This window comes from Mesoplodon densirostris, chromosome 1, assembly GCF_025265405.1.
Source record: "Mesoplodon densirostris isolate mMesDen1 chromosome 1, mMesDen1 primary haplotype, whole genome shotgun sequence".
Taxonomy (NCBI): domain Eukaryota; kingdom Metazoa; phylum Chordata; class Mammalia; order Artiodactyla; family Ziphiidae; genus Mesoplodon; species Mesoplodon densirostris.
The window spans coordinates 171,003,379-171,031,082 of NC_082661.1; the positions used below are offsets into that span (position 1 = coordinate 171,003,379).

The 27,704-nt window shown below is 56.3% G+C and overlaps 1 protein-coding gene across 3 annotated transcripts in view; it reads right to left on the bottom strand.

Annotated features, from left to right (window-relative positions):
- The window catches only part of ZMIZ1 (zinc finger MIZ-type containing 1), a 234,236-nt gene that overhangs the window by 159,649 nt on the left and 46,883 nt on the right, over nt 1-27,704 (bottom strand). For all 3 annotated transcript variants that reach the window (XM_060111504.1, XM_060111493.1, XM_060111499.1), the window contains exon 3: nt 8,484-8,579. The gene's annotated coding sequence lies outside the window, so the exon portion shown is untranslated. The remainder of the gene's footprint in view (nt 1-8,483; nt 8,580-27,704) is intronic.

The following is a 27,704-nucleotide window of genomic DNA, read 5'->3' on the forward strand; positions in this document are numbered from 1 at the left end:
AAAAAAAAAAAAAAAAAAAAAAAGTGTCAGGTTCTGGGTGGGATGAGAACTCGGTCCAGGGGCTGTGGGACCACCCATGGTCTCCAGGGGAACCCAACCCATTCCGTGTGCCTCACGAGCTGGGGACTCACCTGTCCACAGGTGAGGATGTGGTGGGAAAGGAGAAGTTAGTGGCCTGGCCCAGTGAGGGGAAAGAGGTTTGAACAAAGGCCCTCAGCCCAGGGCACAGGTTATGGGAGAAGCGTCTCAGGTCTCTCTCAAGGTTGCTTGGCAAACAGGCAACTCAGAAAGCAAACAGGCCAGAAAGTGCGGAGGGCCCACCATGGACAAAGGCCTCTTGTAGCTCAGTGCTGGGGAGGACTGCGAACAGGAGGTGGTCTGGGCTGACTGGGGCTGGGCCTTGCCTGAGATCACCCTGGACACAGGAATGGAGCTGGGATCCAGGTCTCCTCCTTGCTCCGTGGGCAGCCCAAGGGCCTCCCCAGGGGCTGTGCTGGGAAGGTGACTGCTCACTTGGGCAGGGGCTGACTTTGGCTTCACCTCGGCTGCCCAACGCAGGACACTGATGACATGTCCACACTAGTCCAATAAAACAGGCCCTATGGGGCTGTCTGCGGGCCCAGCCTGATGCTCTTCCTGGAAGCCGTGAAGCTTGGGAAGGACCAGGTTAAGGAGGCTAAAGCCTCAGGTCTGTGGGCCTGAGGTGGGCAGGGTAGAAGACAAGCCAGACTACAGCCTGGTGGGTGGCCAGGGCACCAGTTACCAGGGAGAGTGACTGAGACAGCCACGGGGCAGTAGTGAGCCTCCTGACCCCGGGGGCATGCAAGCCGAGGCTGGAGAGACACAAACTTTAGAACCACCCCTGGCCAGAATCCACATTCAGTCATGGGTGGCAGGATGGCTGGCCTGTGTCACCAGCTCAACCAGTGGCCACCCCACCTCCATTCCTTTTCTGGATTGGAGTTTTCCAGCTGTATCAGAATGGCCTTGAGCACATTAGCCCATGGGACCCTTACAGGTTGAACACCCCCAAATCCTATCACAACAGAGACAAGGTCCGACAATGCTCTGTGTGGCCCTGGTGGCAGCTCTCTGTGCCCCTCATCCCGGGCACCTAGTAGAATCGGCCTCAGTCCATCCGGGGAAAGTATGCCTAAGCTTCCCCAGAACCTAGGGCAGCCTGTGGAATCAGCCACACCCTGATCCCCACCCAATGGCTGCCTCTCCCTGGGCCTCAGCCCACCCTGAGATGTTGCTGATGCCAGCCTGGCAGTGAGCATCTCCACGGCCAGGGATGTGCTTTGTATTGAGCACAGACCTGGCACAGACTTGGTTGCCAGGAAATGTCTGTCAAAGGAAGGAGGGACAGAAGCAGCAGAAAGGAAGGGGGATAAACAGACACTTGAACCCAGGTGGGCTCTCAAAAGCACCGCCCCCAAGGCCACCATAGCCCTCCGCCTCCTCCAGGACCTGGGGGACTGTGCCCTCTATAGGTAAGACACAGCGCTCAGGTCAGGTAAACATGGAGGAAGGCCGAGGGAGGCCCTACTTGGGGCATTCCCTTGGGCTCTGCTGCCTGGGTGGGCTCGGAGAAGGCCCTCAGATGTCCGGGCTCAGGGTCTCTGCACTCTGCCCACATCTGCTCTGGAAGCCTGGCTCTGACTCCAGCCTCTCTGGAGGACAGGGACCCTCGTCCCAGCTACTTGGTCCATGAGGGACTCAGTGATGTCTCTCAGCTCCCCTGAGGTCCCCTGCCCAACGCTGAGGTTTCGTCTTCTTGGAGTGGCAGTGTGGCCGGACGTGGCTGCCTCATGACACGAGCACAGGGTCTTTGCTATGAAAGGTGATCCTGTCCATCCAACAGGAGGAAAATATGTCACAGGTATGGAGGTCCAGAGAGGTTCTGGAAGACCTGGTGTGCGGACAACCCTACCCCCTTGCCTAGCCCAGGTCCCGGCACACAGTAGGTGCTTAATACCTATCTGCTGAATTAGCCAATGGCTTGCTGGATGCATGACAATGGGCTGACCTGGGCTCTCCTGCTGAGGGGCCAGGACTCAGCAACACGCTCTAGGGGACATCACAGGGGCTGCTGCATCCACATGTGTCCCTCTTTGGCCTTTCTGAGATGCTCCTGGACAGAGGATGCCCTCCTTGTTTCAGGGCTGGGCGTGTACTCTGTAGTCAGCAAGCCCAATATCTTTTCTTGACAGATGGAGGTAGGGGAGGTCCAGGGAAGGTAGGGGGTCAGAAGCAGTGGCCATTCCCCAGGCCAGGCCTCCCCACACCAAATCCAGAGGCCCGAAAACTCCAGGACCTGGCTCAGGGCTGCCCTCTGTCCAACGCCCCTACCATTGTGGCCCCCTTCCCTGGCTCCCTGTCTCAGCCTCCTGGCTGCAGCTGGCCTGAACTGCTTACTTAGACAAACAGGGAAGGCAGCCACGTGACTGGTTAAGGTTTCCTGGACCAGGGAGAGACACACACATACACACACACACACACACACACGCACACGCGCACACACACACACACACACACAGAGCCACTTGCGGCAGGTCAGGTGATCATGCGGTCCAGCAGGCCGGGACTGGGCCAGCTCAGGTTTCCCTGTGTCTGAAGGACAAGGGACCGGGCCTGCCTTTCTTCACCTAGAAGAATGCCTTCTCCAAACACTTGTTTTCTGCTTCCTGGACGCGTCAGGGACGTGCTGGATGGGAATAGAGCAGGGGGGGGAGGAGGGGAGAGAAGGAGGGGAGGAACAGCGCCCAGCCCTCGGCCTTGTCTGGTGTTTTCCTTCCGCCCTCCCCACCCAGAGGGCAGATGCCTGCTGGGAAACTGTGGCCGCCCAGCTGCTGAAGGCAGGGAGAATCCCAAAGCCCAGCGTTGGATGTAGGGCAGGAGGGGAGCCGGGGCTCAGAGGGGAGTCTCCCAGTGAGTTAGTGACAGGTCTGCCGGGGCTTGCTACCCGGAGCAGCAGTTTTGAAGCCAGAGTCCATGGTCTGGCCTGGGGAGCATCCAGGGTGGGAGAAAGGGTCGGGGGAAGGGGGTGTCTAGTCCAACTTGGTGGGAGCAGCTCTACCTTTACTCTGTCATTTGGGAAAGGTCTGGGGGCCAGGGTCTCGAGGGCTCTTCCAGCTTTGGGGGTCTGTGCCTCAGATGTTCCCTGAGAACAGCAGGCCTGTTCATCTCCACAGCCCCGAGACCAGCCCTCTAAGGGAGAAGGAGGCCACATCTCTTGACAGGCAGGGCTGACACCTTGCTCCAGGGGGACAGCCACAAGCTCTGTGGGGGTCTGCGTCTGGCTCCCACCCTGCCCTGGCCTCAGGCCTGACCTCCATCACCCCAGTGGCACAGACATCCACTGCAGAGGCACCTCAGGAAGCCCACAGAGAAATAAGGGGTGTGGTCGAGAGTTCTAAAATGAAAGCCAATTCCGACCAGGCCCCCTCACTAAGCTAAGCCCTTCTTCATATATTATCTTACTGAATCCTCACAACCCTACAAGGTAGGTAATGTTGTCACCCCACTTTACAGATGAGAGATCAGCAACCTGAAGTTCACACCGTTAAAAAGGGGCAGATCAGGGGCTCCCCTGGTGGCACAGTGGTTGAGAGTCCGCCTGCCGATGCAGGGGACTCGGGCTCGTGCCCCGGTCCGGGAGGATCCCACATGCCGCGGGGCGGCTAGGCCCGTGAGCCATGGCCGCTGAGCCTGCGCGTCCGGAGCCTGTGCTCCGCAACGGGAGAGGCCACAACAGTGAGAGGCCCGTGTACCGCAAAAAAATAAAAATAAAAAAATAAAAAAAAATAAGGGGCAGATCAGGAGTTGCACACAGATCCAGCACCCATGCTCTTAACCAGTTCCCACCGTACCAGGGCCAGGCCCCCAGCACCGAGCAGGAGAGAAGGAGTGATGGAGAAATGGAAAGAGAAGGAAGATGGGGGAGGTGACAAGGGGAAAGAGGGCAGGAGGGAGGAGGGGAAGCAGAGAGAGGGAGACAGAGCCAGAAAGAGCAGAGGGAAACAGGAAAGGGAGAAGGAACGGCTGCAAGAGGAAGAAGGGAAGGAAGGAGAGGAGGTGGGAATGATTCGCAGGGAAGGGGCAAGGGATGAAGGAAGCAGGAGCAAAGGAGGAAAGACAGACAGGGGTCAGGGAGGGAGTGGACCTTGGAAACCAAGAGACAGAGGGAAAGCAAACCTGCCCACCCGAACATTAAATACCCAACAGGAGATGAGAAATCAAATGGGAATTACTGCGGTAAAAACATAATTAGAAACTTGATTGAAGTTAAACAGAATTTACATAACACTGCAAATTAACTTTACACAGAAACTATTCACTGGGAAGGCAATGAAAAGGCATTTCATTAGTAATCTATATTTAAACAATAGGCACAATGGAGCCTTCTGATGAGGAACTTGGTGCCTTCAACCAGAGAGAGTGCCAAAGGCTGCAGGAGAACAGAAAGGCAGTGGATGCTCCAAGAGGAAATGGGTGGGGTCCAGGATGGGATCCCTGGGCCTGCACATGGTGGAGGTGGAGCTGGGTGGACACAGTGGGCCAGATCAGATTCTGGTATAGGTTCTGCCCTTGGCTTGCTGTGTGCTCCTGGGCAAGTGTCTTACATTCTCTGGGCCTCTGTTTCCTCATCTACAAAATGGGGATGTGGAACAGGTGGTTTATATGAAGGCGCATGCAAGTCTAGATATTCTAGGAGAGACTGGGAGATGGCAGAAGGCAGCGCTGAGCGTGGGCTTGGGGTCCAGATGGACCCGGTTCAAAGTTCTACCCTGCCACTTATTAGCTGTGGCATCATGCAAGCTTCTTCCTCTCGGGCCCTGGTTTATCCATCTGTTCAATGGAGATAAGTCCACTCCCGCTAGATGTCACCCAGGCAGTGGAAGGATTTAGGGAGAGACTGGGTGGGGGCAGGCTTAAAGGAAAGTGAGTCTAAAGGCACAGGATTACTTGGCCCATATGCCTGGCACACTAATTAGATTACCCACAGCCTCCTGCCACTGGCCTGCCACAGAGCCATGCATCATCAGAGCGGCTTCCCATGGTTCCCCCGGTCCCCATTCCGGAGTCAGAGGCACACCTCCCTGAGGGATTCTGGGGGTCACCAAGTCCCTGCCTGGCTCCATCCTATACTCAGTACGGAGAAGTCTCCTGGGCCTTTGCCACATCCCACGCACATCGGACTGTGTTCGCTGGGGCAGAGGGGCTGGCCTGTGCCCCTGCAGCCTGCTGGCCGGCCACACGCTCTCCCCTCACCTCCCATTCCACCTCACAGCCCGGTTGAACCCCTGCCCAGCCTCTGGGCAGCAGCTGCTCTCTGCAGCCTTCCCCGACGGAGCCGTGGCCATTCTCTCCACCGAGAGCTGAGTACTGGGTGCGAAACACCACAGGCGCACAAAAGGCTGACCCTTCCCCACCCAGACATGCGCGCGTTTGCCCACTAGAGGTAGTGAGTTCCTCTGCTCTAACTGAGCGTGAGCGGGCAGCTCTAACACACTCATAGTCCAGGAAGTTTTGACAGTTTCTTTTAAGATAAAGGATCCAGGTAGTGCTTAGAGATTCAACAGGAAGCTGTTGGGTACCCTTCCCCTGCCGACAGCTCCTGAGCTGCTGCCTTGAGCCCTGTGTTTTCAGACAAGTGCTCTGGGCAAGGGGGAGGTCTCAGGGGCCCAAGAGCCCCAGAGGGATGGTGGGAGGTCAGGAGAGGTAGGTGAAGCTCCTTAAAAGAAAGTGCAAAGTGCACAGACATCAGCTGAGACCAGGGAGTGCCAACCAGGGTGACAAGGAAGGTCCCCAGACATGGGGTCATTTATTATACAGCCCTGCCAGACACCCATGGGCCCTGGCCTCTGTGTGGCCAGGTGTACAGGGGGGAGCTGCTCTGGTCCCTCCTCCCTCTCCACCACCCCTCTCCAAATATGGCTCTGTCATTGAGGCCTCTGAGCCTTTGTTATGCTGTTCCCTCTACCTGGAGTGTCCTTTCCCCGATTTGCCAGCAAAATCTTCCTGGTTCACGAAGGGCCTGTTCCCTCAGCTCTCCTCCTCCCTCCCTGGCTGCACCTTCTCCATCTCCTTTACTGCCTCCACCCCACCTTCCCTCCCTCTAAGGGCTGGATGCCCCGTGACTCAGACACAGGCTTCTGAAGCGCTCTCTCTGCACTCACTCCCAAGATGACCTCATCAGCCTTGTGGCTTGCGACACCATCTATACACAACAGCTCCCACATTTATATCTCCAGTCGGGACTCCTCTCTGCCTCTCAGACTCATATATCCAATTGCCGTCTCAACCTTTCCACTTGGATGTCTCAAATGCATCTCAAACCTAACGTGTCTAAAACACAGCTCCTTGGCTGCCTTCAGCCCTCCCTGCTGTCATCCCCAGCGGAGAAAAACAGCTACCTCTCTTCTCCCAGTGGCTCCTGCCCCAAACCCAAGAGCCTTCCTGGACTGTCCCCCCTTCCCTCATCCTCCAGGTCTAATCCATCCACAAGCCTGTCTGCAAGGTCTCTGAAATACAGTCAAGACTTTGATGCTTTCCACTGCTTTCCCTGCAACCCTAGTCCAAGCCACCACCACCTTCTACCTGGATATGGGCAACAGCCTCTCAGCCATTTCCCTGCTCTCCTCTTGTCCAACTACATGAGCGGGTCCCCCAGGATCTCTCTGATTTCCCCTCCTACCTCCACTTCCCTCCAGCCACATGCATCCCTGCTACTTCCATGAACGTGCCAAGTGCACCATGGTTCACTCCCTCCTTGCATTCATGTCTCTGTTCAACTGTCACATTGTCAGAGGTCTTCCTTGACCAGCCTTTGTCAAAGAACACTTTACTCATGCTGTAGTATCTGTTTCTTTCTTTTTTTTTTTTTTTTCTTGGCTGTGCCGCACGGCTTACAGGATCTTAGTTCCCTAACCAGGGACTGAACCTGGGCCCTCCACAGTGAAAGCACAGAATCCTAACCATTAGACAGCCAGGGAAGTCCCTGTAGTCTCTGTTTCTTTAGTGCCTAATTTCCCTTCTTAAAACTTGGCATCATCTGACACGATATATCACATTTTAGGCATTCATTGTCCATGTCTCCTCATGAGAATGTAAGCGCCACAGGAAAGGGAGTTTTGTCAGTTTTATTCCCTGAGATGTCTCCAAAACATCAAGTGGTTCCCAGCAAGGAGACTTTCTCAATAAACAATTAGGGCATGAATAAATGAACAATGCCACCTCCTCTGGGAAGCACTCCCTGAATGCCTGCCTGCATTACCAGCACATGGCCCCTCCTCCCTTCCTCATGCAGTCTCAGACACTACAGGGGCCTTGAGCACTGACCTTATGGAATTGAGCCTGGCTCTGAGATCACGTATCAACCTCCATCACAGAGTGCACCATCTCCAGGGCAGGGCTGGATCTGATTCATCTTCAAAACCCAGCCTTTAGTGCAGGGCTGGCCTGGTATAAGAGCCAGTGTGTGTCTGATGTGTGAATTAATGAGTAAATGGACGGTTGGAAGAATGAGCAGATAAATAGATATAAACAAATGAATAAATGGATGGATGGATGAGTGAATGGAAGGATGGCTGGATGGGAGGATGATAGATGGATGGATGGATGGATGGATGGATGGAAGGATGGTTGGACAGGAGGGAGGTTGGGTGGGAGGATGTACAAATGAATAGATGAGTGGATGGATGATGGGTGTATAGATGGATGGATGGGTCCCACCATGGGCACACAATAAAGACCGGTGGTTTATTGGGCTCAACAGCCAGACTTCCCTGGCCAGACCAGTGTAGTGTAGTCAAAGCATAGAGGCTGACAGAGCGAATAGGATAAAGCTGAGCTGCTACGGTGTGGCCAGAGCTTGCTGTGTGAACCCCTGCAGGCCCATTAACTTCCCTGTGCCTTGGTCTCCCGGTCTGAAAATGTAGATGATAATTCTTGCCCAGAGCTGCCAGGGAGATCACTCTGGAGTTTCAAATCCTGCCACAAAGGAGACCGCAGCCACAGCTCCAGTGAGACACATCTCCAGCCAGGGCTGCTTTGGAAAATCCTCCCTTCTCAAACCCTGTCTGGCCCTGCAGACACTGTGGCCTTAATGCTATACCCCCAAGGGCTAGGACCCTTGGCTATGCCCCCAGAGTTCAAACTGAGCCAGGTTGCAAAGATGGCTTAACTCCAAAAAACAAGGAGGCCCAAGTGATTCACAGAATCCTCGAGAATTGGAGTCAATGGAGGACCCATTTTAGAGATGGACAAACTGAAGCCCAGAAGCATTTTGTGCTGGACACACACAAGGCATTACAGAGAAGCTCGGAAGCCCAGGGCAAGAAGGGCTGGGCGAAAAGGCTGATAACCCTTGGCTCTGGCCCTGCCCCATCACGACCGGCTGCCCCGCCTTGCCCCGGCCAGGTTTCAGGTGAAGGGGGCAGTGCAGCCCAGGCATCAGGGCGTCAGGGGTCTGGTATTACCTTTCTAGGTCTGGCAGCTGAGTGATGGACGGCGGCTCTAATCCTCACACCCCTCGCAGCATTGGTCTGATGCCAACGGGCCTCCTCCTCCTCGTCCTGGGTACGCAGGGAGAGAGACAGAACACGTGTGAGTGGCCAAGGGCACAGGCGGCAGCCCACTCCCTCCCACCTCTGTCCCCACCTGCGAGCTAATCTTGGAGGCCTCTTGGGCCACTTAAGCATGCCCCGGGATGCCTGATTTATCGGAGCCGGCTGTCTTCCCCACCCTGCGGTGCAAGCCACCTGGCAAGCCAACTCCTCCTGGTGGCATTCTTAAAAAAAATGTGCAATCTATGTAAGTTTTGTTTTTTCTGGGGCTCGGGGGGGGCTTTGTGCTGTTGTCTTTTTCTTCCTGGTGAGAAAGGTAGAAAGCCAGGGCCTTCCTGTGCGGCCCCAGGCACGGTGACAGGGAGAAGCTGTTGGGGGTATTTTTAGCCGGGCCTCTAAGCCCTCGGTGTTCTCTCTGCACCATGCCTGGCTTCGGGGAATTATCTCATACGGCCGGCCGGTTGGCAGCCACTTCCAAAGCCACTCTTCGACCCCTGCCTGGATTCTTTCCTCATTAGGAATCGTTCACCGGATCTCTGACGAGCACCTGGCGTCATTTTATGTGTGTACACCTCCTCGGAAACCCAGCTCACGGCCCGCTCATCCCCTCCTACCTGTGGGGCTGGACGGTTCGCCTAAGACTGAGGCCCCGGGGCTTCCCTGGGGGCGCAGTGGTTGAGAATCCGCCTGCCAATGCAGGGGACACGGGTTCGAGCCCTGGTCTGGGAAAATCCCACATGCCGTGGAGCAACTAGGCCCATGAGCCACAACGACTGAGCCTGTGCTGTAGATCCCACGAGCCACAACTACTGAGCCTGCCTGCTGCAACTACAGAAGCCGGCGTACCTAAAGCCCCTGCTCTGCAACAAGAGAAGCCACTGCAATGAGAAGCCAGTGCACCGCAACAAAGAGTAGCCCCCGCTCGACGCAACCAGAGAAAACCCACACGCAGCAGCAAAGACCCAACGCAGCCAAAAATTAATTAATGAATTAATTATTTTTTAAAAAAAGGACTGAGGCCCAGAGTCCTGGAGGAGGCCCAGGAACAGAGTTTAAAGCAGAAAAGAGCCCCGGTGTCCCCCAAACTTCAGGCCTTCTCCTATGCCCTTCATGACCCTGGGTCCAAGCTGAATCCTGTCCATATGATGACTTAATTAATACTTGCCTCTACTTCAATGCACTTTTTTTTAGCTCTAATGAATCTGGCCTTGTCCAAAGGGAACATATCTGTGAAATCACGGGTTTGATATGCTAGTTATATATTTCTAATATACCTTAATAAATATACAACTAATGAAACAAACATCTATGTTCTTTCAGGTACTAATTCTAAAATCGTGTCACAGATTACCAGAGTTATGTGGGCCAAGCTCTGGCAAACTCACTATCATTTATCATCCCTCTTCTTGCACGGAAGGAGAAAGAGGCGTGGGGGAGGGGTGGTTGGCCAGAGGAGTCCAAGAATAGGTTAGCAAGTCAGGCCAAGGGAGGTAAGGGGGTCAAAAACATGGTATGATGGAAGCTCTTCCTACTGTCCTTCCCAGCACTGGGCGAGACCATTCCTTTCCCCGAATGTGAATTCTGATGTGAGAATCTAGGTGGACAGGCACAGGGCCTTGTGAGGTATTTGGTCTCAGGATGGGATATTCCAACGGAGGGCTACAAGCTGGGCAGAGCCCCAGGGTCCAAGCAGCCTCCGCTCCTCTTCCCAGCAACTTCTGAGGCCTCTGGTTCACCTCCGCCCCCTTCCACCAGGTTCCCCCAGGCTGGCGTTGGTCAGCAGGGGCTAGAAGCTTCATCCCTTCTCCAGTTAAGATTTGGAAGCACAGAGCACACCCCTGAGCCCCGCAGCCTGAGCCCTCGCTCCTCGGCTCCCGTGGGCTTTTCGGTGGCCTCTGGCACTCTCTGGGCCTGGGTCTCCCCACGTGTGCCTTGAAGGGTAGACCCTGGTGATCCTGGAGGCTCTGCCTCACAGCTCGGGGGCTTCACTGAGCCTCTCCATTTTCTCCAGCTCGGGGACCCCTGGCTGGGCCCCGGTCCCATGCCCCAGCTGCCCGCCCCTCCCGCCCAGAACAGGATGTGGGTGTCAGGAGGTGAAGGAGAGTGTAGGGTCGGGGTGGGGAGTGGCCTCAGGACTCGACTTCCTGCAGCCTGATCGCTTTACCACAGTCAGTTGGGCCCAGGACCGCACAGCTGTGAGTTATAAATGTCCCTGTCAGAGCCCGGGCTGGGAGGCCCTGCTGCGGGTAGAGGCGCCAGGGCCCACGGCGCCCACTCCTCTGGGGGCGTCCCCAGGCGAGGGCCCATCCTCCAGAAGGCCCTCCCCAGGCATCCAGCCCTCACGACCTCTGGGCTCTCTCGACCCCTCTCTGAGATGCCTGATGCGACAGGGTCTAATACCACCTCCCCTGCCTATTCTTCACCCCTCCAGGTGCAAATCTTGTGGTTCCAGCTACCTCAAGAGCTCTCAGAGGGCAGGGGCCATCCCAGGTCTCCACCTACCTGATACTAAACCTGGGGCTTGGCACAAAGCCAGCCCCCTCGGCCACAGCCTCCAGGGCAACTGTTCCAACTCAACAGCCTGCTTCCCACGGCCCCAACCGCCCCTTGCGCCTGCCCGCCCAGCATGGGGGGAGGGAGGAGGTAGGGGATAGGGCTCCAGTCTGCAGTGCAGGGGCCCTCGGGCCCTGGGCACAGGCCTCTGTGCACTGAACATCCAGGGTCTCCTTCAGGAGAGGGTCCCATTCTCCCTGCCTGCCCTCCTTGGGGCTCCCTTGACCTGGAGTGTGGAGTATAGACCACAGTCTGGGGTGCATACACAGCTGGCCACAGGGCAAGAAGTTAGGTCCCTCCAGCCGCAAGGCCGCATCCATCCTCCCGGGGGGCCACAAGGTGGGCAGCACAGGGCCAGGCCCCAGAAATATAATCAAGGTAACGGGAATGAGCAGGGGACGGTCCAGGTTTGCAGGACCCAAAGCTTATACTATTTTGGAGGTCCTCTTAGAGATACATATACAATTACAAATACTTTTTTTTTTTTTTTTTAGCTGCGCCGCACGGCTTACGGAATCTTAGTTCCCTGACCAGGGATTGAACCCGGGCCCTGGCAGTGAAAGTGAGAGTCCTAACCACTGGGCCGCCAGGGAATTCCCTACAAATACATATTCAGAATGAGAAAAGAAATAGCAAATTCCTAGAGCCTTAGGAAGCCAGGCCCCTTTAAACAATTTACCAGAAATGCTTACACAGAAATGCTCCTGATGGCAATCTGCCACCCTTCCCCAGCTAGAACCCTGCCCAGCTGCCGGCAAAACGTCCACCTTCACCCAGGCGGTGCAGGGGCGGAGCCTGGGGGCTGAAGCTGCATGAGCTTCCCATTAAGTCCACCTCTAAACAATAATAGTGCTGAAACTGATAACAGTAATGCCCAACATTAATGGACCTTTATCTGGTACTAAGTCCTTTCTGTGAGTTAACTCATTTAATCTCAACACAACCTATGAGATAGGAACTACACCATTTTAACAGATGAGGACACAGATACAGAAAGGTTAAGAAAGCAGCCCAAGGTCACACAGCTAGAATATGAACCCAGATAACCTGGCCTTGGGGCTCTTATGAGCCCTCAACCACTCCTCTTTGCTACTGCTCTGGAGGGCCCAGGAGTTTCCCCTCCCTCAGAGGCTCTGACAGCAGCAGCGACCAAAAGGCCGACAGTTGAGCCCCCTTCTGATAAAACCGTTCATTCATTCCACGCCAATGCTTACACCCAGCACCAAGATCTTGGCTGTAAACAGGGGCCTCCTGCTGGCCTCACTCGGCCCAGGGCACACCGGGGTCCTCTCTGTGGGCAGAAGTGGGCACCCAACTTGACCTTCTAGGGCCAGGGGGTGGGGAGTGCCTGAGAAATGGGTCGGCCTGTCCCCAAAGAGACCCCAGCAGGGGTGGGAGGGGCAGGGTCTGTTGGAGATCACACAGCAAGCTGTCCCACCACTTCCTCATTTACAGACAAGAAAAAGGTGCCTTGGAGAGGAGTGACTTTCCGAGGGTCACCCAGCAAGTGGGGACCCCACGTGAGGTTAGAGCTAGGCTCTGGAGGGGCGGGGCAGGTGGCCTGCAGCCTAGGGTGGCTGAGGCCCGGCGCTCGTGGGACAAGCTGGCCAGGCGGCAGTGGCGGGAGGAGGCCCCCTGCCTTTTGGCCTCCTGAGAGCAGCGCCTTTGTTCTCTCTTTGTTTTCCATCTGCCCGCGCCCCTGTGGCCTTCCAGGCTTCCCCTGATTGTGCACAGGGCGATAAAAGGGCAGATGAGCGGGAGATCTCTGGCGGCAGCAGGTCACCTCGCACAGACACCGTGGCGGCAGGTGGGAGGCCGAGGAGGGGGGGCCCGGGCCAGGAATCGGGCTCACCACCAGCTACACCGAGTGCTCCTCTGAGGGGTTCTGCATGTGGCTCTCAGAATCCCTTCAGCAACCCTGGGAGGAAAGCACAGCGATCTCCCAGTCTACAGAGGAGGGGACTGATGCTCCAGAGAGCGGCAGCCAGGACCGGAACCCTGGCCTCGGGGATTTCCAGCGGGCCGTGCTGACCCTGGCCCTGACCTGTCTCCAAGCCCAGATGACACCTGGTCTAGTGGAAGCCGTTCTCCCTTTACGTCTAGAACTGGCTATTTTCAGACTGTCCAGGAAGAGAGAGTGGAGTAGTCAGAGAGAGTGGTGAGACTGGGTCTCACCCACCAATGCCTGGGGAGGCAGGCTGGCCAGGGAGCCCAAGAAGTCACCCACACCTGGTCAGGCGGTATGAGAGGGAGCAGGGTCTGACTTCCTGGCCTCCCTGAAACGAGAGTCCCGTTTACTCTTTTTTTTTTTTTGCGGTACGCGGGCCTCTCACTGTTGTGGCCTCTCCCGTTGCGGAGCACAGGCTCCGGACGCGCAGGCCCAGCGGCCATGGCTCACGGGCCCAGCCGCTCCGTGGCATGTGGGATCTTCCCGGACCGGGGCACGAACCCGTGTCTCCTGCAAAGGCAGGCGGACTCTCAACCACTGCGCCACCAGGGAAGCTCCGAGAGTCCCATTTAAACTGCCTCTAGGGCAGAGGAGTCCTCTGTGGTGGGCTAATTCCCACTGACCGCAGGGCTGGGGAGAAGGGCATGATGCAGAGGTACTGTCGGCTTGGCCATGAGATAGGGCAGTGGTGGCCTACCGGCCAGAGACTGGCCAACCCTGCCCTCGGGTTCCTGCTGCTGACCCCGGCCTCGCCGTTTGGCCCCTGACCTGTATTCTCAGACCCTCCACGAGTGTGTCCCTGACTTCAGTTATTAGAAACTTTAAACCACATCATGTTTCATCTACATCGTTCACATATTGTCCTTTAAATCACTTTGCTTTGAACCAATCACTTTCGTTTTATTTAACCTAATCTAAAGCAATATTGTCTGTAAAATCACAGGTTTGACGTACTAATAATATTTGTTCGTAATTCACATGAAAATAAACACATAATGTTACGATTTGAGATTCAGACCCTCACACGGGTCCCGGTGGTCCACAGTGTGCAAGGCCTGGGCTGGGAGAGTGAGCCACGTAAGTGAGGTCAGGAGGCTGTAGGACAGAGCCCTGGCTGGATGGGGAAGTGGGAGGAGGCAGAGGTTCCCAGAAGGGCATGTGGAGGGTTTGCTTTGGGCCATGGGCTCAGACCAGACTACTTCTTTCTTCCACTTGGGCTGGACTTTGGTCCAGATATTTCTCCAGCTGCAAACAGAGTCTGCAAATTCCTCCTGACAGTAGCTCTACACAGAGGGAGCACTAGAGGAGGAGCCCAAACACCTGGGTCGGGGGTCATCTCTATCACTGTCTGACTTGGGGATGCTGGACCTCTCTGAGCCTCAGTTTCTCCATCTGTACAGGAACAGTGGATGAGCCAATGGTTCCTCCCAGCTTTATCGGTCAGACTGCAGCCCCCCTGAACCCTGGTGATGTGTGGTGATCCATGTGACCTCTGGGCTTCAGACAGACCCTCTAACCACCTATGTGGACCTCCCTGGACTCTTTCCTCCCACACCTGATCGGGGGCCTCAAGTGGCATCTGGGGTGCAAAGGGGAGACAGGGCCAGCCTGTGTGACAGCTATAAAATTAGATAATCAGCTAATCACCAGCGAATTAGCATCCCATCTTTACATAGAACAAATATAGTATTTACGTAAAAGTTGTTAGGAGTTTCTCTCTTTTTAATTAGCAGAAATAAATGCAAAATGAATGGTAATTAGGCAGCTGATGGATTCGGTAGTACAATTATGCTTTTGCAGCAGTGCCCCGGTCCTTAAATGCTGTGTGCTCCGAGGAATCAGAGGAGCCTATTTATATAGTTTATTTATAAAACAAAGTTAGCAGGAACAGAGGGGCGAGGCCTGGGCACTGCTGGGGGAGGGGTCGTGGCGGCAGGGACAGGGCCCTGGGGGACGAGCTTCTGTGCCCAGGGAATGGCGGGGGATGGTGCTTAGCACTGGGCTGTGAAAGTGCACCACCATGGCCCCCACATGTCTATTTCAGGCCCCACATGTGTCGCTGGGAACGGCCTCCCTGGCAGGAAGTAGGCTAGAGCAGTGTGGAGGGGCTGGGAGCAGCTGTTCTGTGCACTCCTGTCTGTCTCTTTCCCTCCCCGGTCCCCACTTCTCTCTTTTTTGCTGGCCCTATCGCTTCACTAAGCACTTCTCTGTGCTGCACCCTGAGGCATATTCTCTATAATGCTCTCCCTTTCCTCCAGGGAATCAAGGGGAAGCAGGTCTAGGAAATAATGCACCCAAACACAGTGGGTTTAAGTTCCAGATCAGTGGAGCATCCAGTGGGAGACAGAGGCAGGAGTCTTGAGAGGAGGCAGCCCAGAAGAAGAGACAAGAGTTGGGTTTTGCAGGACGCATAGGAGTTTCCTGAGAAGTTGGGAAGTAGCAAAAGGACCTGCATGTGCAAAAGCGGGGAAATAAAAACAGCATTCTGCAACTGTAGCAAAGAGCGCCTCAGGGCCGTGGAGACTGGAGAAATAAGCAGGGGCCTCATTTCGATGAGTCTTGGATGCCAAGCTAAGGGTTTGGACTTAGTCCTAGAAGCTGTGGAAAGGTCTGAATCGAGGAAGTCGGGCAGCCCCTTCCCACTCACAGTTCTTTTCTGAGCATCCCCTCCCCCACCCCAGAGCCGGGGGAGGGCCAGGTCGACAGGCCATTAGAGGCAGCTGGTCCAGCTCAGCAGAGCGAGCATGGAGCAGGAGGCTAACCTGATTAGGAGGGACAGGAGGTTTGTCTGCGGGGAGGAAGGGAGGGAGGGTGACAGCTCTGAGGGCCAAGGGAAGGGGGTCACGCTGGGCCACTCCTGGGTCTCCTGAGTGAGGGGCCTGTCTTCCCCTACAACAGAGCACCTGCCCTGCCCCCAACCCTAACTGCTTGGGGGGAGGGGAGCCAGCACTGCCTGAGAGGTCTTGCCCCCCATCTGGGTTTCAAACCCCAGCTCCACCACTGCCTTGCTCTGTGACCTTGAAGAGCCATTCCCAACTCTGGGCCACATCTTTGTCTCCAAAACAAAGGCCTGAACTAGACTCAGGGAGAAGCAGTGGCCAGTCCAGCTCACAGCCCCATCCTGGAGAGTTTTACGGGCATGGGGTTAACTTTTAGGGATGTAGGTGAGGCAGGCACTCCAGTTTGCCCCAGTCCCAGCTGTTGCCTCCTGCCTTAACCCAGCCCAACTCACAGGCTTGTGTGGCTGCTGACCGTCCCTCTCCAGTGACTGCCCATGACTCAGGCCGCCCGGCTCAAAGTTGGGAAGAATAATTCCTGTCCACCCAAGCCCTGGGGTCACTACAAAACTCAAACAAGCCGTGATCCCGGCAGTGATCTGAAGGGCAAAGCCCTGAGCAGTGGTCTGACTTTGACACTGGAGGTTGGGAAGGGTTTCACAAAGGGAAGTTTCACGCTCCCCAGTGGGGATAGCTCCCTCACCTCTGAACCGCCCCTTTAAAAAAGCAGCAACCCAGCAGCCCCATCAAGGTCTGGAAACCTGAGCTTTGCCTGAGCTGTTGCCTGCTGTCACTCAGGACCATGCTCTGAACTTGTAAGGAAAGACAAAGATCACACCGCACTGCTTCTCTGCTTTGTAAGTTGCGCTCCTGCCTTTGGCCAAAATCAATACAATTCCCCGCTATGACTGTTTCACCAGCACCAGGGGCCGGGCCCCTGGTGATGACATTCCACCCCTGGAGGAGGATGCTGAGGGTCCTGCTTCATCACAGAGCCTCAGCCCCACTGCAGCAGCTGTGAAATGTCGGGCGGGGGTGGGGTGGTGATGGGGGGCAGTGTGGGCGGGGAACAAGGGGGCTGCCCAGAGCTGCTCTAAGTGCCTCTCCAAAGACAAGCCCAGTGCTATTCATCAACTGGTTTTCAGGGCTGTGAGAAATCAATGGCATTTGTGCTGCAAACTCATCATTAGGACAGGAAGGACTCTGCAATGGAATTGATTTGTTTAAATATAATATCACAGTTTAACAGAGAAGCATGGGGGTGGGGAAAGGACCCAGGCAAACAAAACACAGGGACGACCCAGAGGACCAGAGAGGAACCAGCCTTGAAAAATCTTCCAACACAGCGGCCCAAACCCACGCCACCCCCTGCCTCCCCCAAAACCCTGCGTGGAGGAGGCCAGAGTGGGCACAAGCCATGACCCAGCGGGAGGCGGTTCAGGCCCGGTCTCAGACGTGCCCAGGGGCCTAGCTGGTCACTGCTGTGTTGTTCGTGCAGGTGACTTTGGCTCCATGAATGTCCGTTCAACAGAACACACTTTTATCAGGCACCTGCTGTGACTGAGGCACCTGTGAGGGGCCGTGGGGGAAACAGAGGATAAATCCTGGGCCCAGCTCCAACAGACAGGGTGCATAAGGCAAGTATGCAGGTGGCAACACGAGGCCAGGGAGGGCTGGGCTTCCTGGGATTTTAGGAAATGAGGGAGAGAAGTGCTGCGAAAAAAAGGGCAAAAAGGGCATAAAGGGGACGGTGAGGGGCAGAAGTGGAAGGTGCATTCAAATAACCAGGAGGAGCCCATTTGGAGGAGAGGGCCCTCATCTCATGGATACGGTACCCACCAGCCTGATGAGGACGGTGTTGATTAAGCGGTCCCTCACCTTTACTGGCACCAGGGACCGGTTTCAGGGAAGACGATTTTTCCACGGACCAGGGGGTGGGGTGGCTCAGGCGGTAATGCGAGCGATGGGGAGCGATGGGGAGTGGCAGATGAAGCTTCTCTAGAAGCTCCCCGCCCGGTTCCTAACAGGCTGCGGACTGGTATCAGTCTGCAGCCCAGGGGTTGGGGACCCCGGTGCTGATGATGACGAAAGCTGGCTTTATGGATCTGAAAATGTTCCAGGGTCCCACAAACATGTGTCATTTCAATGAATCTCACCATCTTGTGAAGAAGAAACTATTATTACCCACATTTCACAAGAGTTCAGTGACGACCTGAGGTCACACAGCTAGTGAGTGATGGAGCTGGGGTCAGACCCCAGAGACTGTGCACTAACCTCTGTACCTCCTGCCCTCACTGGGGCTTGTCGTCCATGTGAGCTGGGGAGAAGATGGCTTCTGCCCACCGGGAGCTGGGGCATGAGATGCACTGAGCAGTTCAAGGGGGAGTATGAGGAATGGTGTGGGCTGGGCCACGCACGGGGCTGATGTCCTAGTCACAGGCCCTGCTTGGCCCTACAGTCTGGGTGAGGCTGGAGCACTGGTGCAGAACTGGCCTGGCACTCAGGGTGCCCGGATACCTCACACACCTCCTCTAACCTCTCCCAGAGGGCGGGAGTCCTGCGTAGGGAAAGCAATGGGCTGGGTCCTGGAAAGGCATGTCTCGGGGGAAGAGACCCCCATCCCCACCCCTCCCAAGCCAAGAGAGGCTCAGCCTTCCTCTGAGGGTGGGGACGGCTGACTCAGTCCTTGGGGAAGGACCAGCAGCTCTGGGCAGCCTCACTGAGCTCGAGAAGGACCTTAATGTCAGCCTCTGAATTTGCACTTTATCTCTGGTGACAGTGGGGAGCCAGGGAGGGTAGTGGCCGACTGGGAAGGGCTCAGTAACTGAGAGGCAGGAAGAGAGTTAAGACCTGAGAGCCAGCAGAGGATGGGGGCGCTGAGGGGGACACAAACCCAGAGATGGCTCGGAGGATCTAATCGACTGTGGGGCGAGGGAGAGGAAGGTGCCAAGGACGACCTGGGCATCTCCCCCAGCCCTCTGGGGGCTTGGACGCCCAGCTTCGCTGAACCAGCGGCTGCCTGAGTCAATACGAATTGACCAGGATCCCAAGGAGCACTGGGCCCCTCCCCCCAGGAAGCCCTGACCTGGGGGAGGGCGCTGCTGGCCGGCAGGCCGCCACCAGCTCTGCTCTGTCCCACTGCTGACCTTTCTCCTGTGTCAGCACTGCTCTCCATCAATGCACCGGAAGGGCCGGTGCAATCTCTCTCAGCTGCCTGGGGCCAGGGCTGGGGGCGGGGGCTCACTCAGTCTTCCTTCTCTTAAGGAAGAGCTTTCTAAAGCCTCTAGAAGGCTGGGAGCAGAGGTGCCAAAGCCCTCCGTGTAAATCGGGGAGCCTGAGGCTGGTGACGGGCAGCTCAGGACCCACCAGCCAACTGCAGGCACAGCCCTGGGCACAGAGAGCCCATGGGGTGCGACCCACACCCCTCCAGCTGGCTGAGGGTAGGAAGCTGGATGGGGAGACTGGAGTCAGGCCGCAGGGGATGGGCAAGGATGATCTGGCGAGAAGGGGCACCTATAAGGTGTGGGAAGGGAGCAGGGGCAGGACAGGGCTAAGCCTCAAAGCCGAGGAGGGGGGCCAGGGGGGCCAGGGGGGCCAGTGGGTATAGCAATGGAATGGAGGATTAGATGGGGCTAGCTCGTCAACTGTCCCTGCGGGCCTGGAACTGAGAGGTTTCTAGGATGTGAAAATTTCAGTGCAAAGCCGAATGGCTGATCACCTAGCAGGGCTGAATCTGAATTCTGGTTTTCAGCGCTGCCACTTTCAGACTGTGTATGACCTCTCTGGGCCTCGGTTTTCTTCATTTGGAACATAGAGCTTATAGGAGTACCTTGTGTAGGACTGTCACGAAGATTAAGTTAAATAATGTCAGTAAAGTGCTTAGCCTCTAACACAGCATCTGATAATAATCATTCAACCAAGGGCGGTGGCCACTTTTATTACCACGGATGGCTACGACTAGTCTGACCATTACGAGGACCAGCGAACACACACCAAGGGCTCACCCCATGCCAGGCCCTGTCCTAAGCACCGTACCGACAATGCTAATTTAATCTCACAATGCTTATTGGGAGGGGCTATTATTATCCCCGTTTTCAGATGAGGACACTGAGGCATGGAGGGGCTAAGCCACCAGCCCAGGTTCTCAGAGTAGGTGAGAACGGAGCCCAGAAAACCACTTCCATTTCCATGGGGCTGACCCCACAGCCAGGGACTCATGGGCCAATGCCGACACAATTCTGATCACACTGACCAAGGGTAAGAAGTGGACAAACACTCAGGTGGGGCAGGCCACTCTGGACATGCACAGGAATGGGCAAGGGACCCCTGTTTTTGAGGAGATCAAGTCCCCAGTCCTCTGCCTAGGTCTTTAAGACCTTCCTCTTCCAGTCCACACACATCAACCATATGTATGAAGTTTCCAGGGTTGATTTACAAAGCAAGAGAAAGGAAAGCCCCCAGAGGTGCTCAGGCTTTCTCCTGACTGGGTGGCAGGCAGCTCTCTTGATCTGACACCTGCATGTTACCTCACTTCATTCTTGTAATGACACTACAAAGTCATTATGATGCCCATTTCAGAGATGAGAATACTGAGGCTCAGAAATGTGCTAAGGTTGCACAGCTGGATTTAAACATGCTCAGCCACAAAGTCTGGGCTCCTCTTGGCTGCAGGATGAACATGCAGTGTGAAGGTAGGAGACCACACGTTGGACATCTGTGTTGGGCATGGTACAGGACTCAAGGTGAGCACTGGATAACTCTGAGGAGGAGGGGTACTGGGAGAAACTCCAGCAGCTCAAGGAAGGGGCTCAAGCATCCAGGGGTAGAGTGGCCAGTCTGGCAGGGTACTAGACCCAGGGAGAAAACACGGTTTGGGCAGGGGCCCATCACCCCAATACCTGGGGGATAGGTAGGCCTTGCAGAGATCCCTCTTCAGGCTCAGGAGCTGAGCATGCATTGCTATCCCTGCTCTGACCCCTAGGAAGTCCTTGGCACAAGGAACCGAATGCTCACAAAGCAATTAGCTTCCAGCACCCAGGAAAAAGGTCGCCAAGGCAGGCAAGCAGGCGCTGGCTGAGCAGGGGCCCTGAAAAGCTGGGCCCGGTTATTTTTAGCATCTTGATTCAAGAGGGAGGAGGCCCACCTCTCCACCAGGTAAATGTCAGCACCGCTGGTGGACCCGCCAATTAAAGTAGCTGGAGCCGAGGAGGAGAGACAGTGACTTGGGGCCTCTCTCTTGGGCTCCTCAGCCCCAGAAGCTCTCTTCCTCCACCTCCTCTTCCCAAGCCCTGGAGCATCTGCTTGTGGCCCTGAAAAGAAACCGTGGCTCCGTCCCCAAAGGAGCTTGACTAGGGCCTGGAATCCCGGGCGAGTCTTGCCTTGGCCACCTGACGCTGGCCAAGTCTCATGCCGTCTCTTCTCTGACTCTAATTCCTCCCTGGAAAATGCGCCTCTGCTAAGCCCACCTGCTATTTTGAGGGTGCAGGAGCCAGGGCTCAGGAAGAGGCTTTGCCATGAGGGCAGCTCGCCCTTCCTGCTGTGGAAGGGCTGTTGTATTATCCCAGGAAAGAATTCTGGGCTTCCCGAGTGGGAACCAAAGCTGACAGAGCCGGAGCCAGCTGCTGTGCAAACTGCTGGGGGGATGTATGAAATCCTGGGTACCAGGAGTTGAGCTCCCAGGCCCGTGGCTGCTGCTCTGCTGATAGGAAAGGTGAGAGAGAGGCCACCTTGGGTCAGTGGAGGCTCAGCGAACACAACCTGGGCTGAGCCCAGGGCTACAGGGAGGGGCTGCACCCGTGGGGGCACCAGGCACCCACAGCGCCTGTAGCAAATCACAAGCCTGGTACAGCACACGTAGCTCAAAGGCTCACCTCCTCTCTGTCAGGCTCTGAGTGCACCCAAAGCCTTGGGGAGGGCCACCTACTCCCATCCTTGCCCCACACAGCTTCTCTAGAAGAAGGAAGGAGGCAGTTGGTCACAGGAAGGAGAAGGGAAGCCCATCTCTCAGCCCACCCCCTCCCCCACCAAACTCTCAGCTCTGGAGTCCACTCTGGGTGTTGGACCCTTAGCCTGCAGGAGAGTCTGCCCCAGGGGCTGAATCCCCCATCCCCCCAGGCTGAGGGAGAGCCACCAGCTCCCAGGGGAGCCTAGGATCCTGGCACCTGCTCACATCCTCCCCAAAGGCAGGCTCTCCCACTGAGGTGCTGCCCTGCTGTGGCTCCCAGGTGCCCAAAGCTCCGAGGACATCTGACAGAAACAGGCACAGAAGTGGGCAGTGAACCTCTCAGGGATGTTTAGCACGTTAGAAACACAGCACAAACTTCCTCCTCCTTCTACCATCTGGCCTCTAGGGGGCATCTCCAACCTCATTTCCTTCACTGCCCAGTCTTGGCTCTCCATCCAGCCCCACTGAATCTGTCCCCAGTGTGCCTGCCTCAAGGCTTTGGCCCAGGTGGACCCTTTGGTTAGAATGCTTTCAGTTCACAATCATGTTCATTCTTCAGGAACCAGCTGGAACTCCCCCTCCTCCAGGAAGTCCGCCCTGACTCCTGAGTCCCTCGGAACCCCTGGAACTCACCCTAGGTATCACAGACCCAGCAGCCTCCCGCGGACTGCAGGCCACTGGGCACCCTGCTGTGGCTCGGCCAAAGGGGCTGATGAGGGGCACGGGTGGCCCCTGGTTTCCAGAGTCCACTTTCCTTCCTCACCCCCTTGCATCTTGTCAGCTTTCCAATTGGGGCCTGACTCCAGAGCATTCTCTCTGCCCTGGCCTCTGGGCCTGCAATCTCCAGACCTCACTGGGCTCTCTGGGTAAACAGATGGGAGGAGAAGCCCTAATGGTAGCAGGTCTCGGCAGGAGGTAGTGATTACAAGAGGCGGAGTACAAACGAGGCTTAACAGAGCCAGGTCTGAGGGCGCCCTGCTCAGCTCTCCACAGATCCCCAGAACTTCCCCAGCCCCACACTCTCTGCCCCCAGCTCCTCAGGGGTGGGTCCTGCCTTTCTGCAGACCCCGCACCCCATGGCTCGGTCATGAGCACTGCTGTAGGTCTTGGGCCCTGCTGGCATCTACACCCGCCAAGCATCTGAAGCAGTTTAGGGTGGCAGTGAGCTCAGCTGAAAGCCTGGAGTGCCATGTTGGGCCACTTTGGGGTGTACCCTCCTACCTCTGAGCCTCAGTTTCCCCATCTGTACCATGAGAGACTGGGCCAAATGATTTCTAAAGACCATTCCTCTCCCAGGTGGCCGGGATGCTATGACTCAAATAAAGAGGCCACCCTTGCAGCCCCACCCAGTGTCTGCTCCCTCCCCGTGAGGTCACGGAGGTTTAGGATCTAGGACACCGGGCATGGGCGTGGCTGTCCACACCCTAAGTGTGTGGCTCCTGAACCAGAGGGAGACAACCTCCAGGACTCAGTGGGGTGGGGGTGGGGGGACGACGGTGAGCAAACATCAGGGGGAGGGAAAAGCACCCGTGGTGAGTAACACCCAAGGAATCCTTCTCAGCGTAGTTTACCAAATCCCAGTTTGTCCTCGGAGAGCCCTGTTGGTGGCCAAGGTCAGGGGTCTCTGGGGTGTGAGTGCAGCCCCACACACCTACATGGGTGACCACACAACAGCAAGGCTCCCACCAGACTCTGGGAGAACCGGGGTTAACAGACCAGCTGCCCCCTCAGCCCCCAAAAGGATGCCTCCTGTCTAGCCTGTCGGCCTCCTGCACCTGCCATGATGATGTTGCGTGACCTTGGGCTGGGCTCTGGGCCTCTCTATCCCCACCATGTCACTGAACAGGTTTGTCCATGTCTCCCTTCCAGCCCCACCTCTGGGCTGATGTCAGGCCTGCATCAGGAAGGGGTGCAGACAGTGGCAACAGAAGGTGGCACCTGGGCTCTGCTCTGGGGCAGCTTCGCATTTCAGCATTTTGCAAGACTGGCTTTCCCCTGGGAAAGAGCCCCAGCCCCTGGCCCAGGAGACGCCCCACAGGTGCCTGGGTTGGTGAAGAGGAGGCAGTGAGCTGGAGGTCTGGCCAGCTGGAGTACACAAGCCCCAGCCCTGCCCCTCCCTGATCAACAGTCTCTGCGTGAGCTGTGAGCCCCCGCTTGCAGGCCAGGGCCAGCCCACCCCTCATGGCCTTCACAGAGGAGCTGCCACTTCTCCACGGCCCCTTTTGGCTCCCTACTCTCTGCAGGACCAAGGTCAAACTCTGTGGCCCCCAGGAGCTGCCTCAGCGCCTGCTTCCAGTTGTGGCTGAATGAAGCTGCCTCTCCAGCTGGACTCCAGACCTACCCCATCAAGTTGTGCAGAAACCCCAGGAAGACCCTACTCCTTCACTCCTCTGTGGAGGGATCTAGCCCCCTCCTCCAGGCAGTCTCCTCTGGCTGCCTCCTCCAGCATGGGGGAAGAGCTGCCCATCCCAACTCCTACTGCCTTCACCCGCTGAGAGCACCCATCTAGCACACGCTGCACTGTAGACTGTGTGACCTCCACTCAAGCCCAGGGCTGTGCTCGGCCGATGCTCAAAGATTCACTTTTGAATGCCAGTGCCTAGCACAGTGCTGGAGCCCAGTAAGTGTTTGACCCACTGTGGCTGACGGAGTGAATAGTTCACCCAGCAAACACACATGTACCTACCAGAGACAGTTTGATGTAGTGGGGAAAACACATATTATTGTGTCAGGTAAAACTGGACTGACTCTCAGCTCCACCAATAGCTCTGTGACCCTGGATACATTTCTTAACCTCTCTTTGCTTTATGAGTTTCCTCTTCCACACAGTGGGATAATCCCAGCTTCCCTGGGTTGTTGAGACCCTTGAGAACACTGCAGGTTGTGAATCCTGACCTGTCCCAGCAGAGCCTCTGGCTTTACAGACCAATGAACAATTGTCCAGAGAGGGAGAGCGACTTGTCCGAGGTCACACAGCAGGCCTGCAGCAGGACTGAGGCTTGAACGAAAGTACTGCTCAGAGAGCCCGTGAGCACAGTGGCCCACCCTGCTGTCCCAGAGGGCATCCCACATCGGGCAGGAGTGACCAATGGGCTATGGACTATTTCCAGCTCCAGGTTGGGGTAGGGGCTGCAGGGTCAGGGCTGGCTGCCGAGGCAGAGGCTGGAGAGGCCTCCTGGGCTGCAGGCAACAAATTCCGGGGAGGGAGAGGAAGGTGTGCATTCTCAGCTGGTGCTGGATACTGACAGGTATGCCACATGGGGGCCCTGGGATCCCAGCTCTGTGTGGCCATGGCCAGGCCCGCTGTGAGCTGGGCTTGGCATTCAAGGTCTTCAAAGCCAGCCCCAAACCCGCCTTGCGACACGTAGCCCTGGAAACCTGTTGACTGACAGCTGATGGTGTTCATGCTGTCAGTATGAAGCCACAAACCCGGGGCTGGAGGGGCTGGCCAGGGAGTGTGGCTGTCACCCCAGGTCCCTGCCCACGGAGCTCTCATCAACAACTGTTTGGGATCGCCATATATGAAACCCAAATCCAGGCCAACCCCAATCCTCGCTGTCCCCCTACAGCCTCTCTGAAATGACAATCCAGCCAAGTCCCTCCCTGTGTGCCCACACCCCTGGGGATCAGCTCCAACACTCACCCCCGCCTGCTCACCCACCGTCAATGCATACGCTGTGGAGCACTAGCCTGGTCCCAGGCACTGCTGCAAGGGTTTACGTGGCTGACTTCATTGAATTCCTCACAACTCAGTGGGGTCAGTTCTATTATCCCTATTTTATAGATGAAGAAATGAGGCACAGAGAGGTTAAGCCACTCATCTGAAGTCACAAAGACAGTAGTGCGGCAGTGTTGTAAAACCCCAAAGCCGAGGCCCAGAGTCCATGCCCTTCACCACGTCAGTGCCCCGTGCAGTCATCCACCAAAGGTGTTCTGAGTACCTTTCATGGAGTGCCAGCCAGAGGGGGCAGCTGTCATGCCCCTGACGGGTCATCCTCTGTGTCCAACCTTGCTGGTTGTCACGTCCCAGACCAGTTGAGGCCTTCTCACCTCTGTTTGCTCTGGGCCTTGCCTGAGCCTCAGCACCACACACTCCTGGCTCCAGTCCACCAGGTGGAGGGAAGCGGGCCAAGTCACCCACAGGTAGGGGCAGGGCTGGGGCTTGTGTACTCCAGCTGGCCAGACCTCTGGCTCACTGCCTCCTCTTCACCAACCCAGACACCCGTGGGGCCTCTCCTGGGCCAGGGGCTGGGGCTCTTTCCCAGGGGAAAGCCAGTCTTGCAAAATGCTGAAATGCGAAGCTGCCCCAGAGCAGAGCCCAGATGCCACCCTCCATTGCCACTACCTGTACCCCTTCCTGATGTGGGCCTGACCTCAGCCCAGGAGCTAGGCTGGGGGTTGAACTTCTGAGTCTCTGTTTTCCAGTCCGGTAAAGGAAATAGGACGGTTCAAGGGCTTTCTCATTGGTCTGATGGGGTGTGAAAGAGCTTACACACTCTAGAGAACTCTACAGTACAAGAGGTCATTGTAGCTACTGGAGGGGTCACAGGGCAAAGGTCGGGAGGGAGGGGCTGGGGTCAGAGAAGGCTCCATGGCATCTGACCCATAGGAGTGAGTTTGCCAAGCAGAGAAGGGCAGGCAAGGGGCAACGAGGCAGAAGACTCTGCAAATAAAACACAGAGCAGCCCCCAACCCCCTCTGCCCCTGTGGATTTGGAAAAGCACAAAAAAAAAAACAGGTTTCCGAAGTATGCAGGGACAGGGCTGAAAAGGTAGACGGGGCACATCAGAGAACCCTCAAACACCACTGCCTGACAGGAGGAGCTGTAATCCCACCCTCACTGAAGCCACTGAAACTGGATGCTTGAGACAAGCTGGATGCTGGCACCGCTGAGGTTTCTGCTGCTGGGGGGAAGGCAACATCTCTCCCTTGGGCAGATGAGACTCACAGGGTGATGGGGGACTTGCCCAAGGTCACTGGGCCAGTCAGTGGCTGGTGGAGCCTGCACGTGAACTCAGTTCTTCACTTAATCTAGGCAGGGCTGGCTTCACGGGCAGCTGCATGGGGCCCCAAGCTCAGAGGGACCCACTTTGGTTTACTGCTCTAGGGCCACCCTTGTGAAATCCTTAATAATTTGTGGACAACAGGCCCTACAGTTTTGCACTGGGCCCCACAAATTATGTAGCCGGTCCTGGTTCTAGGAGATTCTGATGGACACTTTTGTGGGGGGAGGCAGGGGGCCAGTGAATGAACTGTCACTTCTCTGGGACTTTGCAAGAGCCGGGCCCGCTGCTTGGTCTTCCCTTTTTCCCTTGACATCAACCTAGCAAACTTCTCCTTACCTTCCAATTCCAAGCCCACCTGTCACCTCCTAGGGATCCTTCCCAGATCTCTTCCCCATACACAGGCCTGACCCCCCCATACCAGGCAGAACCCACACTTCCTGCCTTGGTCCCATGCAACAAGCCTGCTGATGGGTGTGCAAGCAGCACCTGCCTCCCCCAGGGCTAGGGCACCCCAGAGCTTCCTGCTGACCAGGTTTCCAAAGGACCATGCTAAGGACGTTTTACAAAGGGGTCTCAGAGAGGAAGTTATTAGATGATGCCCAGACAGTGGACCCCAGAGAACAACCCACCTTTTACTTGCAAGAAAATGGACACTCTCTGGCCTGGGAAGACGGCCAGGCTAGAGCCAGGAGCCAGGATCCCCCTTGGGAAACTCCTCCAACTTGGAGGGGCCCTGCCGGGAAGAGGGAGGGAAGGGAGGAGGAAGTCTTGAACCTGGGGTGCAGGTACCACTGGCTGTGTGGCTCACCCACTCTGAGCCTCAGTTTTCTCATCTGTAAAGTAGGCATTAAATGACCTATCCCTGAAGGGAGCTTACCAGAGAAAAGAGCACAAACGCTGGCATAT